A 16,834-nucleotide genomic window follows, 5' to 3' on the forward strand; every position below is an offset into this window, starting at 1 on the left:
CGTATGATATCTTCTGAGTGTAATATTGTAGGAAGATTGAAAATTATTATGAGAAGGAACATTCTTGGTCTCGATTTCAATAGTTCAGGTTCAGGTCGTACTTGCATGAAAGTGTTGCCTGCAGAAACTCTCATGTTGATTCGAGATCGGGGGTTAGTATCTAGTGGCATCTCTATGGGTCAGGTTGGTGGTCTATAAGCTATGGAATGTCCTTCTAAGAATGGGATTAGAAGTGACCTCTATTAGGTGGTGTTTTGGTATTTTCATTGGTGTTCCGCATATATACGGCCCCTCTGTTTTGTAGCTCCTCCTTTAGGAGTTTCTGTTCGTCTTGTACAGAAACCTGATTATTATTAATAATATTTTCTGTTAAAAAAAGAAAAGAAACTCTCATGTTTCTTGTTTGGATGTTTTTGAAGTGTCAGCTTATTATAGACGAAGTTAGAATGGATCTACTACGAAGTTCGGCAAATTATAACGGATTAGATTACACAAATTAAACTCAAACTATTTGAATGTGAGTATATGAAAGGGATCATAAAAGTCTATAACAATAAAGATAATTCAGGATAACAAAACAGGTTTTTGACACATCAGGATGGGTGTAACGAGAGAATATTGGTTTTTTTTTTTCCATTGCAAATGTGTACTTCCCCGATGTATGCTGCCTCTATCATTTCAATATTAGCTGTTGTTGGTTCCATTGTTGTTGCTGGCGAGGCTTTGGATCACAAGACTTGCAAGTCACTCATTATTACGTGAAAAGAAGACTAGAGTCAGATTGTAGTTTGTTTGTTTGAGCATAAAGAATGCTCAATGCCTTTAGCTGATAAAGCAATATTTTAGAATAAAAGTTATAGTTTGTCATACCTCATTTTTGGACGTATACATATATATGTGCAAGTACTACTTTGAAAATCATAGTTTGACATACCTCATATCTGGTCTATACTTTTGCAATTTTTGTTACATGAGTCTAGGGGTGGGCATGGTTCGGTTTTTAACTGAACCAAACTGTTTTCAAAATTCATAATAATCGAACCGAACTGAACCGTTTGTCTTTTAAACCGAACCGAACTGTTAAAATGATTTGGTTTTATGGTTATGAACCAAACTATAACTAACTTTTGACTAAAAAGAACTGAACCATTAAGAGAACTGAACCAAACTAATAATCATGAACCGAACCAAACTGTTTCATTTTAGTTTTAAAACTGTTAGTTATGGTTTAGTTTTTTTTAGTTTGGTTCGGTTTAGTTCTGCAGTTCGGTTCAGTTTTTGGTTTTTTTTGCCCACCCCTACATGAGTCCAGTGGTCATAACTGATCAAGTGGACATGAAATTCTTCGCAGCTACTTCTACAACATCATACAACTTACCTGCACATCATATACAAACAGCTAAGCTAGCAGTGTGCATAGTCACAAATGATGAAGTGTCTGTGTTAGCATGAATTGTCTAACAATTGAGATGATGGACATAAACAAGACTCCATTCAACAATGGTATTTAGTATATGGTTTCTTTTTAAGCTGCAAATAAAATCATTCAAGCTGATAAAAAAAGTATTATGAGATTATTACAAAAACCGAAATAAAAAGTGAATGCGTAACAATATTGTTCTAGGCTTAGAACATTTGGCCTGGAAAGCAAAATCAGTGCATAACAATAGTGTTGAAAGAGAAAAAACCAGTCTGAGAAATATTCATGAAGCTAGACATAGAATAATTCTCAATAATAATAATAATAATGGAGCTCCCATTGTTCCAGACACCATGTAGTTGGTAATTGATCTTAGTTATGAATTCTGACATTGAGAATCAATCTAACTCAAATCACCATAACACAATCAAGTGGTTTGAACTTGCAATTGAATTAACAGGTTTAATTTCATCATCTTCCTTTCAGTGGCTTGACCACTTTTTGGGTCGATTAGTCCTGAGTTTCAATAATTGGTTTTTCCTCAATAACAAACTAACTTATGAAATAAGTATCTAAACTTTCGACAGTGTGATTCTCAGATGCAGAATCTGCCATCATCAGGGCATCATTGGTAGTAAAATTATCATGCTGAACAGCACCTCATCAGTTCCAAACAATTCAAATTCAGAATTCATTTGTTTCTGAAATACTTTTTTTTTTTACTAAAAATAAAGGATATTCATTCATTCAAACTGATAGAGTACATCGATGTAATACAAATTCAAATTTGCTAAAAACAAAAAGGATACTCACAGCATCCATGTTAATAGCATAAAACGGCAAATTACATAAGCCTACATATATGACTATATTGAAGTGTCTGGAATGTCTATGCCCCCAGATCTACAGCGTTGATGACACAAAAGTCGACATTGGATAGATTTGTACTTGATCGGATCTAATCCTTCAACCTGAAACAAATGAACACCGCACAAAGACGGGAAAACAAAATACACCGCACAGAGACGGCACAACAGAATACACCGCACACAAAACCAAACAAATATGTGAAAAATCACACTTATTTAACAACGAGAAAGAAAAAAGAATTTGGAGGGGTGATTTTAGGTCAAGATTTGACCTGAAATCACCCCTCTTTGATAAATTAAGAAGAAGAAAAAAGGTGACGGCTAGGGTTAGAACTTAGGAGATGAGAGAAAAAAGAATCATTCATCTATTATTATCTTGGATTTGTTTCTGAAATACTTGTATCCCCATTGCTCTGACTTCCAGGACTTGCGCAAACATTAAAGTTAAACTAAATTAAAAAAAAAGTCCATCTAACTATTGAAGATACATGTAAATTACTAATTAATGGTAAAAGTGAATTAGACAAAAACATTACTAACCTTACCTCAATGGATCAAAAATCAAAGAGAAATCATGCAAAATGGAACTTTTCAGAACATTCAATTCCTATTCTAACATCATGCATCAAGTGATTGTTAAGACCAAGTACTAGTATCTGCTCCAAAGAAATCGATTGTTTCATATTCTAACATCATGCATCAAGTGTTTGAAAAATAAAAACAAGAGCATTCAATTCCCCCTTTTGCCTTAAGACAACATCCAGAGAAGCACAATCCTGAGTATATACACAAACAATTAAGTCACCAAAAAATGAAACTAATAAAAACAAATTAGTGAATTCAGTCATACCGGAGAGTGAGCAGAACTGCAAAAGGAATAGTAACAGTCGAACTTCAGTCTGTCTGTCTGCAAGGGAACACGATTCAGATAGGATTGGAATGGGACATTCTTTCAAATTTAGTAAATTCATTTTTTAGTTTGAAAGGAGAGACGTTTTCTGTTTAAGATCATAATAAGTTCTTCTCAAATATTTTTGTAAAGTCACAGCAGATAAAGAAAATTCAACCAAACACACATTTTTAACAAGCATCCGTGCTTGATCTAAAAGAGAAGCACTGATAAGTCCTTTCAGCAATGATCCAAACAAGACATTAAGACAAAAAAACTCTACTAAAATTCATCTGAAGCTTCTTTAAATACAAAAATTGATTACAGATAAATATCCTAAAATATAATTTCTTACCCAAAAAAAAAAAAGAATAACATTTAAACCTCTCACTAACGAAATACTAAATCTACTAAAACAGAACAGAAAGCCTCCTAATTTAATTAAAAGATAACACCAACAAACTGTTTCTAGATCTTATCAATGAGGATATATGTTGAAGCATTATCTCAATACTACTCCTTGCTTTAATAGCTGTAGACTCTGATCTTTATGCAAGACTTCAAACTTTCTTTTAGAAAGCGGCTTTGTAAAAATATCTACTCTGATCTTTATTCCAAGATCGCAATGAGATTTGAGATTTCATCCTCAGAAAGTGCAACTTCACATTAAATTCAGGGTCTTTCCATGAAACACTAGATTCTTAGTACTTTTCCTCTGCTCCTCTTGAACATCTTTTAACAACTTCCTAAATTGGCTATGAATTCAACCTCTGCGGCGGACTGATCAACAATTTCCTGCTTTTTTTAGCACCAAGAATATTAGAAAACTGCACCTATCATAAATATCAACAAGTAATCTTGTACTTGTGCATCATCAATGTTCTCATGATCTAGTGGAGAAACGTGATCTTCCCGAAATAGTAATTCTGGAGATTCTTCAATTTTTTGCCATTTTACTTGCATGGTTTTTCTTCTTCCCAGTTTCATTCTTGCTCCTCCTCAAAACGAACATTTCTACTTATGAAGATTTTTTCTGACTTTGGCTGAAAGGATTCTATAGGCTATAGAGACATTGTGGTAGCCTAAGAATATTTCAGCCTGAAACCTTTTATAAAACTTATCAGATGTACTAGTGTCACATGACTGAAGCAAACACAGCCAAACACCATCCTTCAAATGGAGTTTTTCATCAGACTTGTTGCAGCTTCTGCCCAAAACTGCTGAAGAGATATTTTGCTCATATAGCAAGCAGCTAACCATTTCTATCACAGTCCTAAACTTCCTTTCACCAGCACACGCACCATAATGTTTCCAGCCTCCTCATAAATCTTATTGAATTTTTCTGAGGTGCATTGACCTTCATTATCTGATCTTAACATTTAAATTTTGCATTCACTCTGATTTTCAACCCATCTTTTGAATTTACAAAGATCCTTCTGACAAAGATCCTCTAAGATCTGTATGTAATATATGGTCCATCCAATGATGCTTCTGACAAAGATCCTCTAAGATCTGTATGTATCAACTGCAATCTACTTATTGTTCTGATCGTGAACATAACAATCTGGTGAGGAGAAAAACTAGTCATGTTTTTCTCCAATGCTAGTATACCTTCTGCTAGATTGTTTTTATCCAAGTATAGAACAAAATTCAGTATCAGAAATTGATTTTACAACAACAGCTTCCTTACATTGCAAAAAGCCCAAAGAAAAACTTTTAACCTACATTGGTATTCTGAACAATTCTCAAAGATAAGTATGAAGCCCTTTTCAAGCAACTGTGCAATTGATCCTCTTCATTTGACATCAACAAATTAACCATTACCAATCTTAACTTTTGAAACAGAATCCTCGTTGAAATCTTTGAAAAGCTCAATATCATATGACATGTGATTAGTGCATCCATTATCAATTAACCAACTTTCACCTGTGTTGATAATCTTGATCTACAATCTGAGTTTCTTCTTGCTTCTTTTCCTGTTGGAATTTGTAGATCTTTGAAATATGACCCAAGCGGTTGTATTTGTTACACTTCACATCTGGCCTTATCCAAGATCTTAGAGGAGCATTACCTTTTCTTCCACAATGATGACATGGTGGACAATCTGATTTCATGCTAGAATCGGTATTGTCGCCTTCCGGATCTCGATAGTTCTTCTTTCCACTATTCTTCCTCCATTTGTTGCTACCACAAATATGTAACTTTGCCAGCAAAGCTCCTTCTTTCCACTATTCTGCTCTCTCATACCTGATATGAAATCCTTCTGCAACCTAAAAAAAAAAAAATCAATACCAATAAGAATCTAATTACATTTCAAAATCAAAACACAATCCACTCAGCTTATCAAAAAAAAAAAAAAAAACACAATCCACTCACATAACCTCTGCACAAGTATAGAAAAAGAAAACGTACCAAAAACAGTTTAATGTACATGTACTGCAAGATAAAATTCCTCGACCAAAACAGTTCAAAACAAAACAATCACCAAAAAGCACCATACCACCTCTCTATAATTTTGAACGAGCCTCGTCGATTCAACATTCATACCTGCCCTGCCTCCGTGATAGCAACAAATCCAAACATAGTCAAGACATAAAATCTTGACAGAATTCCCACTTAGCACCCGTCACCTTTGGTGAACAAAGCAACAGATGACTCTTCATTTCCTGCATAATTCCTCATAGAAAACATATATCCATTAAAATCGCACTCAGCATCCTCCACTTTGTCTGGCCACCATCCAGCTCAGCCGCAATAATGCCAACCCTTTTTCACATTTTGCCACCTCAGGCTCATTTAAGTGATAAAGGCATAAGCATAAACCGTCATGATAAAGCACCAACCACTTACCCAAACCTGCATTTGCTGAACTGAAGCACACTTTTAAGGATACATGTTTAACATTCTCTGCATGACCAGAACCAGTCACACATGTACCTGATTCCATCAGAATGTTAGTATCATCGAAAAATTAGTAAATAACAAGGAATCAGCCTCATCCTATTTCAAGAAAAGGTTACATACATGCATTAATCTTGTAGAGGAGAGAAAACTATTTGTTATTAAGAGTAAGAGTTACTTTTTTCTAGGCTAAAACTAAATACCGAATTAGCAATAAACGTTGTTATAAGTGGTAAGTTGCTTGAAAAGAAAAATAAACAACACAGATTAAGGAAGTCCTCCTCAACAACAGATATACTAAATGTCATTCTATTTTTAGTTACTTCTGGATATTGCCAACATGATTATACAAACAAGGACAAAAAACATAGAAAGAATTTATATAATATGTTGAGAGAAAATAATTAAATTTTAATTGAGGAAGAAATAAATACCATTGAGAACAGTGGTTTGACAAACAAGGGATAGGGATGTGATACTGAAGCAAGAACATATGTAAGCGATGTATCCCATTGAGAACTTGAATAATAAATCAGGTATTCAGGATAAGTCTATTTATTTAATGGAAAGACTGACTTGTATGGCAAGTTTGTGAAAAAGGAAAATAAAACCAATCATAGTTAGGAAGTTCTACTTCTACTAAAAAAAACACATACTTTACCTGATTGAGTCGCAACCCTTTTTCTCCTGTTTTGGTTCAGCATTGACTAGCAATACCTACCTACCTCAGAACATCACAATTTCATAATAACAAAATAGCAATGAAAAAAAAATGGAATTTCTTACCCTTTTCCTTACCATTTTTCCATACTATAAAAAGTAAAAACTAAATCAAAAGAGGCAAAAACAAATTAATATCTTACTGACAAGAATAGGAATGTTGATGTACCTGCAAAGACACTCTCCTAACAGAAAATAACATAACCTACCTCTAACAGATCAATTTCACAATTTCATAATAAACCTCTTACCTTTTCACTTACCCATTTTCATATAGAAAAGGAATGAATGATCATCGAAGTGACATCAAAATACGTATTTTTCTTTTTCTTTCGTTTTCCCTGGCTTCAGCGGTGTTCTGATTCCTTCGATACTCAACCAACAACAATTCTCCCTCTTGAATGATTTTATCCATCAACTGTAGCATCGGGGTAGAATATATCTTTCGTTGCTTGATTGGTGCACGAGGAGGTGACGGAGTTACTACCGCCGCCAGGGACGATGATGAAAGCGGAGGAGTACGAGGAGTGGTGATCGAAGGAGTACGAGGTGTGGATGGCGAAATCGGAGTACGAGGAGGAGTGGTGATCGGAGTACGAGGTGTGGATGGCGAAATGGGAGTACGAGGAGTGGTGATCGGAGGAGTACACGGCGGTGAATCCATGGAGCGGTTGGTAAGGAAAGTGAGAGGGAGATTTGATTAGGGCGAAATCAATGGACAAAAGAAACAGCGAGCGAAATCAATCAATGAATCAATCTATTGAGAGAATAGAAAGATAAAGTGAGATCAGCTTTGATTATCGAATGAATGAATCTATTGAGAGAATAGAAATAGAAACTCAGAGAGAGCTTTGATCAACAAAAGAATTCAATCAATCTATGAGAGAGAATAGAAATAGAATGTTCATTATCTATATCTATATATATTCGCGGATTAGGGCGCAACGGTTATTTTTTAACTTAGCGTCAATATTAAGCTATGCTTGTGGGCCGTATTTTATAATTTTTCTCTTAAGCCCAACATTTCTTTTTTACATACTAACTAAATACTTTTTTTTTTTATAAGCAATTTACCCAAAGGAAAAGATGTAATTTTGCCTACTAAATAAAACTAATTTATAAATTTAAAAAAATATTGAAATCATTTTATTTTTAAAAAAATTATTAATAAATATAAATAAATTATAAATAGAGATGGTGTGATGTTTATAAAAAAAATAGCTAGTGTGATTCACAACGGAAATTATGAGTATTGGCAAAATAGTTTCCTTAATAAGAAGTGTCAAAATTTATACTTTTCTGGCACTACTGAATAGCACTGTCAAAATTTATACTTCACCGGTTGCATATCTGTGTCTCGATCTACTACAATCATTTTCTGGCACTACTGACTAGCACTATCGGCGATTACTGGTACCATTCGACGGCGGTGGTATGTCTTCCCTAAGATGAAAGAAAAAATGTGTTCAAAACACGCACAGCGGATAAAATTGGATCTATTCTTTTTGTTTAAATTATATGACAAACTAATATAACAGTAAACATGTACCTGTTGATTAGTTCTTGAATCATGAAAAATTTCTTCAATAGTGTGAAGTCTCTACGCTATCCACACCGAACTCAATCCTTACTAGCAACTCTTGCGTTTGTGAAACAAGAAAACTAAGCAAATACATACATGATGAAAAGTAGTATATCTTGAACAAGTTATATGGTATTTATTTATAGGCATGTGAACTTTTATCAAAATAAAAGAAATCAATTCCCACTCAATAGAAAAACTTTTTCATTTCATATTCCACTAATATGAAAATCAATTAACATGTTAATTGCCTCCACTATGAATCAATATGCTTACTTGTTCATATACCAATTCACCATCTATATATATATATATATATATATATATATATATATATATATATATATATATATATATATATATATATATATATGCTCAATTTATACTTATATTATTTGTATTCTTTGTACTAGCAAAAAATAAAATAATATTCCACTTAGGATTATAGTTTTATATTAATTAAATTCACTAATTTAATTTGTCAAATAAAATAATTCCTTAGTAAGAATTAGAACACTCGTTTGTGTGTGACTTTGTAGGTTCAATACTAAGCCGGTAATATATTAATCAAATAAATATATTAATCAAGGTAGGCGTCTAGTAACACTCCTTAACGTCCGGATAGTATGAAGTACTATTTTACTTTCAAGAACCATTAGAAGAAGAATATATTTATTTTTCCTCTGTCGTTACAACTCTGGTTAACTCTAGAGCATGGTACTATTGTCAAACTCTATTAAGTTAACATATATGACTCAAGAAACTCTTTTCTATTTCAATTCACCTGGCCAGGTTTTTTCATTTTATCATAGAGTTCAAACTCATTACCATGAGTTGACAGATCCCATCTTGGTTAATCATTAATTATACAAGTATTTAATTGTACCCAATATTTTTTCAACTAGTACCCTGAGATACTAGGTGTCCAGAATTAGAGTACAATAAATAACATGTTAATTACTATGTTAATCTCAGGTCAAAGAAAAATTATTATATTTCTTCTTTAGAATTTCTATTGACAGTTTAAGGTAATATCGACCATTAGAAATTCTAAGCTTAGTCAGTTCATTGATCATATCACTATATGCATCATCTATATATGCAATTTAATAAATGAGATGTATTAATTTTTATCCAATAAAAGACCATCACATATATATTAATCTATCCTAATTATTGATATCCTATTCTCAATAATCATACGATCAAAAACTATTTAGATTTAAAATAATAAAAGACTTGTTTCTCATTATCATAATCTCTATCACGATAACACGTCTATTTTAAATCAAGGACATTATCAAATCAACTATTTCACTAAATAGTGAAGTATAATGAAAACTGATACTTTATTATATTTGAAAATGGATTACATTGTTGATTGGCTTTTTGTGCACCTTATTATTTTCCAACAATCTCCCACTTGCACTAAAGTCAATCAGTCATGTACTTCAATCCTATTTCACACTTGTGCTTGTCAAAAACTTTTATGCCAAGTGCCTTTGTGAACGGATCTGCCGCATTTTCTTTTCCATCCACTTTCTCAATCTTGACGTCACCACGTTCAATGATCTCTCTAATTAAGTGATATCTCCGAAGAATGTGTTTGGATTTCTGATGTGATCTTGGCTCCTTTGCTTGAGCAATAGCTCCATTATTGTCACATAATAATGGTACAGAGTCTTTTATTGAAGGGACCACTCCGAAGGGACCACTCCAAGTTCAAATGTAAACTTTTTCATCCAAACTGCTTCTTTAGCCGCCTCACTTGCTGCTATGTACTCCGCTTCGGTAGTAGAATCTGCTACCGTAGCTTGTTTGGAACTTTTCCAACTTATTACACCACCATTTAATGTGAAGACGTAACTTGAAATAGATTTGCTATCATCCTTGTCTGATGCAAAACTTGCATCAGTATAACCTTTAAGACTTAATTCAGAATTTCCATATATGAGGAATTTGTCTTTAGTCCTTCTTAAGTACTTAAGAATAGTCTTAACCACTTTCCAGTGTTCCTCACCTGGATTTGCTTGATATCGACTAGTTACACCCAGTGCATATGCGACATCAGGACGTGTACAAGTCATGGTGTACATGATGGCTCCCCCTGGGTGTGGTTATGGTGCATAAGCCCAAACTTATGCATCATGCATAAAATTCTTCCTACACCCAGCATATTTGCTTCCTACACCAAAAGTCAGCCCAAACCCAAAATTAGGCAATCCATTACTCGCGCGCCCCCCATATACTACCTAATTACTTGCGCGCCCCCATTTGCTTAGCGCACCCCCCAGTTTTTTTTCCTTTTCCTCCTAGATTTTTTGTGAGCCCCCAATTTTTTTTTCCTCCCCTAGATTTCTAGCGCGCCACCAATTTTTTTCCCTCCTCCAAATTTCTAGCGCACCCCCCCAAATTTCTAGCGCGCCCCCCGTTTCCAATTAAATAATAATTTTTGTTCCTTTGAAGTATATATTATAAAAATCCACTTTTAATTAATTTTCGTCATACACCCCCTCGAAGCCTAACATAATAACGAATGGTTCATGTATATATAAAGCATACTTGTCAAACATACAATTTAATTTTAAGTTTTATCAATCATAATCACAATATAATCTCATACATTAATTACATATATATATATATATATATATATATATATATATATATATATATATATATATATATATATATATATATATATATATATATATATATATCGATTTTTCTTTACAATAAAAAAATGGTCGAATCTAATATCTCATGCATACTGTCCAAATTTTTCTCAACTAAACTAACCCTAATTGCTTTATATAATTTTTTGCTTTATGAAGCATGGTTTTGTAAAATGGTTATGTGATGTTTTACTTAATAACAATGGTTTCAGTGTATAACATCTTGGCACTAATGCCCATATGAAACCATTTAACTAAAATAATGGTTTCAGTGTATAACACTATGAAACCATTTAACTAGACTAATGGTTTCAGTGTATAACATCTTGAAACCAAATAACAAGACTAATGGTTTCAGTGTATAACGCTATGAAACCATTTAACTAGAATAATGGTTTCAGTGTATAACGCTATGAAACTTTTTAACTAGACTAATGGTTTCAGTGTATAACAGTATGAAACCATTTAACTAGACAAATGATTTTAGTGTATAACATCTTGAAACCAATTAACAAGACTAATGGTTTCAGTGTATAACATATTGGCACTAATGCTCATATAAAATCATTTAACTATAATAATGGTTTCGGTGTATAACGCCATGAAACCATTTAACTAGACTAATGGTTTCAGTGTATAACGGTATGAAATCATTTTTGCTGTGGAATGGTTTCAAAGAGTTGTTCTCCAAAATCATTTGATGTATTTAATAGTTTTAGATGTACACTCAATTAGTCATTCACTCTCTCAAAACAAAAGCCTACTACTCCTCTTATCAGTACCCCAACCCAATTAACTTAATTTTAATTTATCGACGAAAGTACATATTTTAAATCAACTTAATTAATTGTGAAATAAATTTAAATTTTTAAGACGATATAAAACTAGAGAGAGTGAGGTATCCCCAACCGTTCCAAATAATTCAAAATACCCTAAATGAAATTTTGGGAAAATTTTATTAATACCTGATATTTATAAAAGCATATTTACCTCATTTAATTAACTAAAAATAGTTTCATGTCTCAGAAAAATACCTAACTGGTCCCAAAATTTCCAGAAAATTATTTATTATTTTTCTGTAAAAACAATAAAAAAATTTATAATAAAACAAAAGACCAAATGTGATAAACATTTAAACCAATATTCACAAACTATAGTTCACACTTATAACATAATCAATCAATCAATCAGTGGACACTTTTTTTGTAAAGTCTCATCAACTGACAAGCAGATTATTGAAAAAGCTACCAGATTGTGGGATCTGGATCCTCTTCTTCGTTAACAGTCTCCTTCTTTCTCCTTCTCCAAATATAAACCATTAGATCAATCTAATGGATGAAGACTAAAAGACAAACTCTCATATTTATCTAACCATCAAACTGCCATATCTTTTATATTATAAGCTTGTATACACAAGCAAACCCTAAACCCTAATTTGTTTTCTCTGTTTTCCCTCCATTTTATCTTGCAATTTTTATTAAAAATAATACAATTTTGTCTTGACTAGGATTCGAACCCGCAACCCTTCAGTGAAAAGCAATATTTCCAACCACTATGACAAGTATACCAATTGAGATTAAAATTATGTGCACTAATTGATAAGCACCATCAATTTTAAAAGTATATCATATCGAAATTATTGTTGACTATATTATTCATCACGAAATATTTTTATGTCTTTCCTAATCAATGATTTTTTTTCTACCGGGTCATAAATTTAGAGAATAATTATCATGTGAGATTTGGAAAGTTATTATCACGTGTGATTTGGAAAGTTATTATCAAACTCAATTCTGCTAAATCAATTTTTTTTGCAATACAACCAAACACAACCATAGTCATGTCACTAATCACATTCATTACTTTGATTTTAACATTGCAGATTTAATATTAATCGATGATCAATTGATACAATATGCACTAGCAGATATTGAGATGATGTTACATAGTTGTGGGAAGAGTTTAAAAGATTATCCTCCAAAGCCTAGAGCAGACACATCATTAGTTCCTGATATACAAAATAGTTTAATATACGATGAATTGAATTATAACAGACAATCATTAGCTGAGGAACATGTTAGATTGATGTCAACTATGACTTCAGAGCAACGTAAAGTATATGACACAATCATGACAAGAGTTAACGAAAACAAATATGGTGTGTTTTTTCGTTATGGTTATGGCGGTACATGGAAGACATTTATCTGGAGGGCTATGTCAGCCGCATTACGCTCAAAAGGTGAGATAGTTTTAACAGTTGCCTCAAGTGGGATCACTGCATTGCTTATACCTGGCGGTAGAACAACACATTCAAGGTTTTGTATTCCTCTAAATGTTGACGAGTTTTCAACATGTATCATAGTTCCTAAAAGGCCTTTGGCGCTATTAATACAAAAAGCAAAGCTCATTATATGGGATGAAGCACCAATGATGCACAAACACTATTTCAAAGCTGTTGATCGAACTTTAAAAGATATTCTCAAGTCTGTTGATGAAAAAAATAAACACATTCTCTTCAGTGGAAAAGTTGTTTTTGACGGAGATTTTAGACAAATTCAACCATTAATACCCAAAGGTACAAGGACAAAAGTTGTTCATGCTACTATTAATTCTTCAGTTCTTTGGAATTTTTGTAAAGTTTTAACATTGAGTAAAAACACGAGGCTTCTCGGTGGTGCTTCGAGTGCAGACGTTGAACAAAGAAGATTGTTTTCTAAATGGGTTTTGGGTGTTGGCGATGGAGAAATTGGAGATGACAACGATGATGATTTAGAACTTGACATTTCATCAGATTTATTGATTCCAAATTCAGGTGATCCTCTTGCTTCTATCGTTGAAAGCACATATCCCGAACTTTTACAAAACATGAACGATATAATGTATTTCCAAAATAGAGTTATACTAGCTCCTAAAAATTCAATAGTCGACACAATAAATGATTATATGTTGGATTTAATTTCCTGGTGAAGAAAAAACATATTTGAGTTATGATACTCCACTCACACAAAATCTAGACGGTCAAACAGTGGATGATGTTCATACTCCCGAATTTTTGAACACGATTTCTACGTCGGGACTTTCAAATCACAAGTTGAAACTTAAAGTTGGAGTTCCAATTATGCTATTAAGGAATTTGAATAAAAAATTAGGATTATGCAATGGAACAAGATTTATTATTACGAGATTGGGAAAACGTGCTCTTGAAGGAAAAATTATTTCAGGAAGTAATATTGGTGATCTGGTTTTCATACCTAGATTTTCTCTGACACCATGAAAATTCCTTTTAAATTTAAACAGAGACAATTTCCTATAATGATTTCTTTTGCGATGACTATTAATAAGAGTCAAGGACAATCTTTAAAGCATGTTGGGATATATCTTCCGTTGCCAGTGTTTTCACATGGTCAGTTATATGTTGCAATTTCAAGAGTTACTTCTAGAAAAGGATTAAAAATATTGATCATCGATGACGACGGTGAAGATACGACTAAGACTTCGAATGTGGTCTATAAGAAAGTTTTCCGTAATATAATATAATTTTCTTTGTATGAATATTTATCCAAAATTATTGTTGAACTATCGTTTAATGTTATTCAACGTTTTTCATATACCTTACATTATTGGAATTATTATTATATTATTTAATCATTATATATCTTACAGCTAATCAGACCCGCGCACCGCACGGGTCGACGTTCTAGTTGTAGGCAATCCCTACGTCTTCTTCTTCATTTTTTTTTCCAATCCCTACCATTGTTAAGCACATTGCTTCTCTGCAATTTTATAAAAGAAACAAAATTATTATCTTCAATATCGTCCTTCTTACCTATCAACATATCCAAAAAAAACAAATAAAACCAATTTTCTTCATTTGTGGTTCGGTAATTTCAATATATTTCCTTCAACAAATCCAAAAGAAACAATTTTCTCTGCTTTGCCAAACCACCGCTGATCCAGATCAAGGATTTAGTGGCGTGGTCAAAGAAAAAATCAGAGGCGTAATAAATTCATGACCAGAAACAGAGTGAACAAGAAGTAGCACAACAAATCGAGACGACGGCGTTGGTGGAGTGCCGACTGGTAGCGGCGGTTTGGATATCGCGCAACCATGAACCCAAACGAAGAAGAAGCAGAAAGCGGCAAACAGGAACGGATCGAACGGGACAGAGTGCGACATCGTAGTTATCGTAGACGGTGAAAGTACGAAGAAGGTAACGAGCAGAGGGAAGAGAGGGGAAAGAGTAGGGTTATTACACTTGTAAACAAAATCTAATGGTTGTGAAGGCCTTATGCACCATGCATAAGGAAATGTCTTATGCACCATAACTTTTGCCAAATGGAGGCATCAAATAGAAATAAACCAAGTGTAAGAACGATAAGTCCTAGCTCAACCGACAAAAAATGTCAAAATTGTTAGGCCAAATATTATGACCCGAGATCAAGATAAGTCAGAAAACTATGAAATTTTTTTTTTCTAGCCCACCAATCTTCACTCTACCCCAACATATTTTTCAAAATACCCAGTATACCCTTATAAAAAATTAGTATATTTTAATAATTTTTCTTGTCGTATTATACTGTTCCGGTAGATTGTTTCATCCTCCCAAAAAACTGTTCCGGTAAGTATTTATCTTTACGGTTATGTTAATTTTACCGGTACACTTTTTAAAAAGTGTTCCGGTATGTTAATTTTACCGGTACACTTTTTAATAAGTGTTCCGGTACGTTCGTTCTACAGTTCATCGGTACACTTGATTTTACCGGTACACTGTTTTAATAAAGTGTTCCGGTGTTTTAATAATTTTACCGTAATTCTTGTCCGAATTTCTACGGTTCATCGGGTTTATAAAACTAATCACACTTTGATTCCTGCTCTTATTCGTCTTGCTTTTCATGATTGCTTTTCAGGTTAAGTCCCTTTCTTTTTATTTATAATTATTTTGCATTTTCTTGTGTATTATTATTAGTTCAAAACAAGAACAAAAAGAAGGCTGTTTTTTTTTTTAAAAAAAATATTATTTGGTCATTTCTGGTTCAAATCTCAGATATGGAAGTTCTTTTCAAAACTTGTGGAAAAATTAATGCTGCTGGAAGAGTGCTGGAAGAGGGTTTGAAGAGAGAAGAGATACTGTTTTTTCTGTTACGGAAAATGGAGTTGTAAGTGGTCATGGTTTTTATGCTACTAGTTAGTTATCAATGAAATAAAACTAAGTGTACAGGTAAAATCAACGTACCGGAACACTTATTAAAAAGTGTACCGGTAAAATTAACATACCGGAACACTTTTTAAAAAGTGTACAGGTAAAATTAACATACCGGTAAAAATAAATACTTACCGGAACAATTTTTTGGGAGGATGAAACAGTCTACCGGAACAGTATAATATGACAAAAAAAATTATCAAAATATACCAATTTTTTATAAGGGTATACTGGGTATTTTGAAAAATATGTTGGGGTAGAGTGAAAATTGTTGGGGTAGAAAAAAAAAATCGAAAACTATTTCGAAAAGGCCTTGAAGTTTTTTAAGTTGAACTGGATTACAGATAGATTAATGGCGCACGAAAATTATTATAGAGTACTCTTTGAAAAATGGGTACTGCACCTTGAATTATAGTGGTCTGTAGTATGAGTAATCTATAGTGTGTCTCAGATGTCAAGTGTTTAATCTTTGTTAATGCTTTATGATCTGAAAATCTTATTTGTTTATCTTAGGGTGTTTAGAATGAGATGATCACAAAATAGATTTATAGTTTATGTCATATAGCTTATAAGTTAA

At 32.9% G+C, this 16,834-nt stretch overlaps 1 long non-coding RNA gene and 1 pseudogene across 3 annotated transcripts; one reads left to right on the forward strand and one right to left on the reverse strand.

Moving 5' to 3' along the window:
- Positions 1-2,687: 2,687 nt before the first annotated feature.
- On the reverse strand, positions 2,688-7,777 carry LOC123911539. Of its 3 annotated transcripts, none has more exons than XR_006810561.1 (3): positions 5,591-7,724; positions 3,140-5,448; positions 2,688-3,065 (listed from the first exon to the last, which is right to left on the reverse strand). It is a non-coding gene; the product is annotated as an uncharacterized LOC123911539 (long non-coding RNA). The 3 variants fall into 3 exon arrangements; XR_006810562.1 differs by having other exon boundaries at positions 2,701-2,715; positions 2,830-5,448; positions 5,591-7,738; XR_006810560.1 differs by lacking the exon at positions 2,688-3,065 and having other exon boundaries at positions 3,457-5,448; positions 5,591-7,777.
- A 5,166-nt stretch (positions 7,778-12,943) lies between these two features.
- Positions 12,944-14,593, forward strand: LOC123904454 (annotated as a pseudogene).
- The last annotated feature ends 2,241 nt before the right edge of the window (positions 14,594-16,834 follow it).

Source organism: Trifolium pratense, linkage group LG2 (assembly GCF_020283565.1).
Source record: "Trifolium pratense cultivar HEN17-A07 linkage group LG2, ARS_RC_1.1, whole genome shotgun sequence".
NCBI lineage: Eukaryota > Viridiplantae > Streptophyta > Magnoliopsida > Fabales > Fabaceae > Trifolium > Trifolium pratense.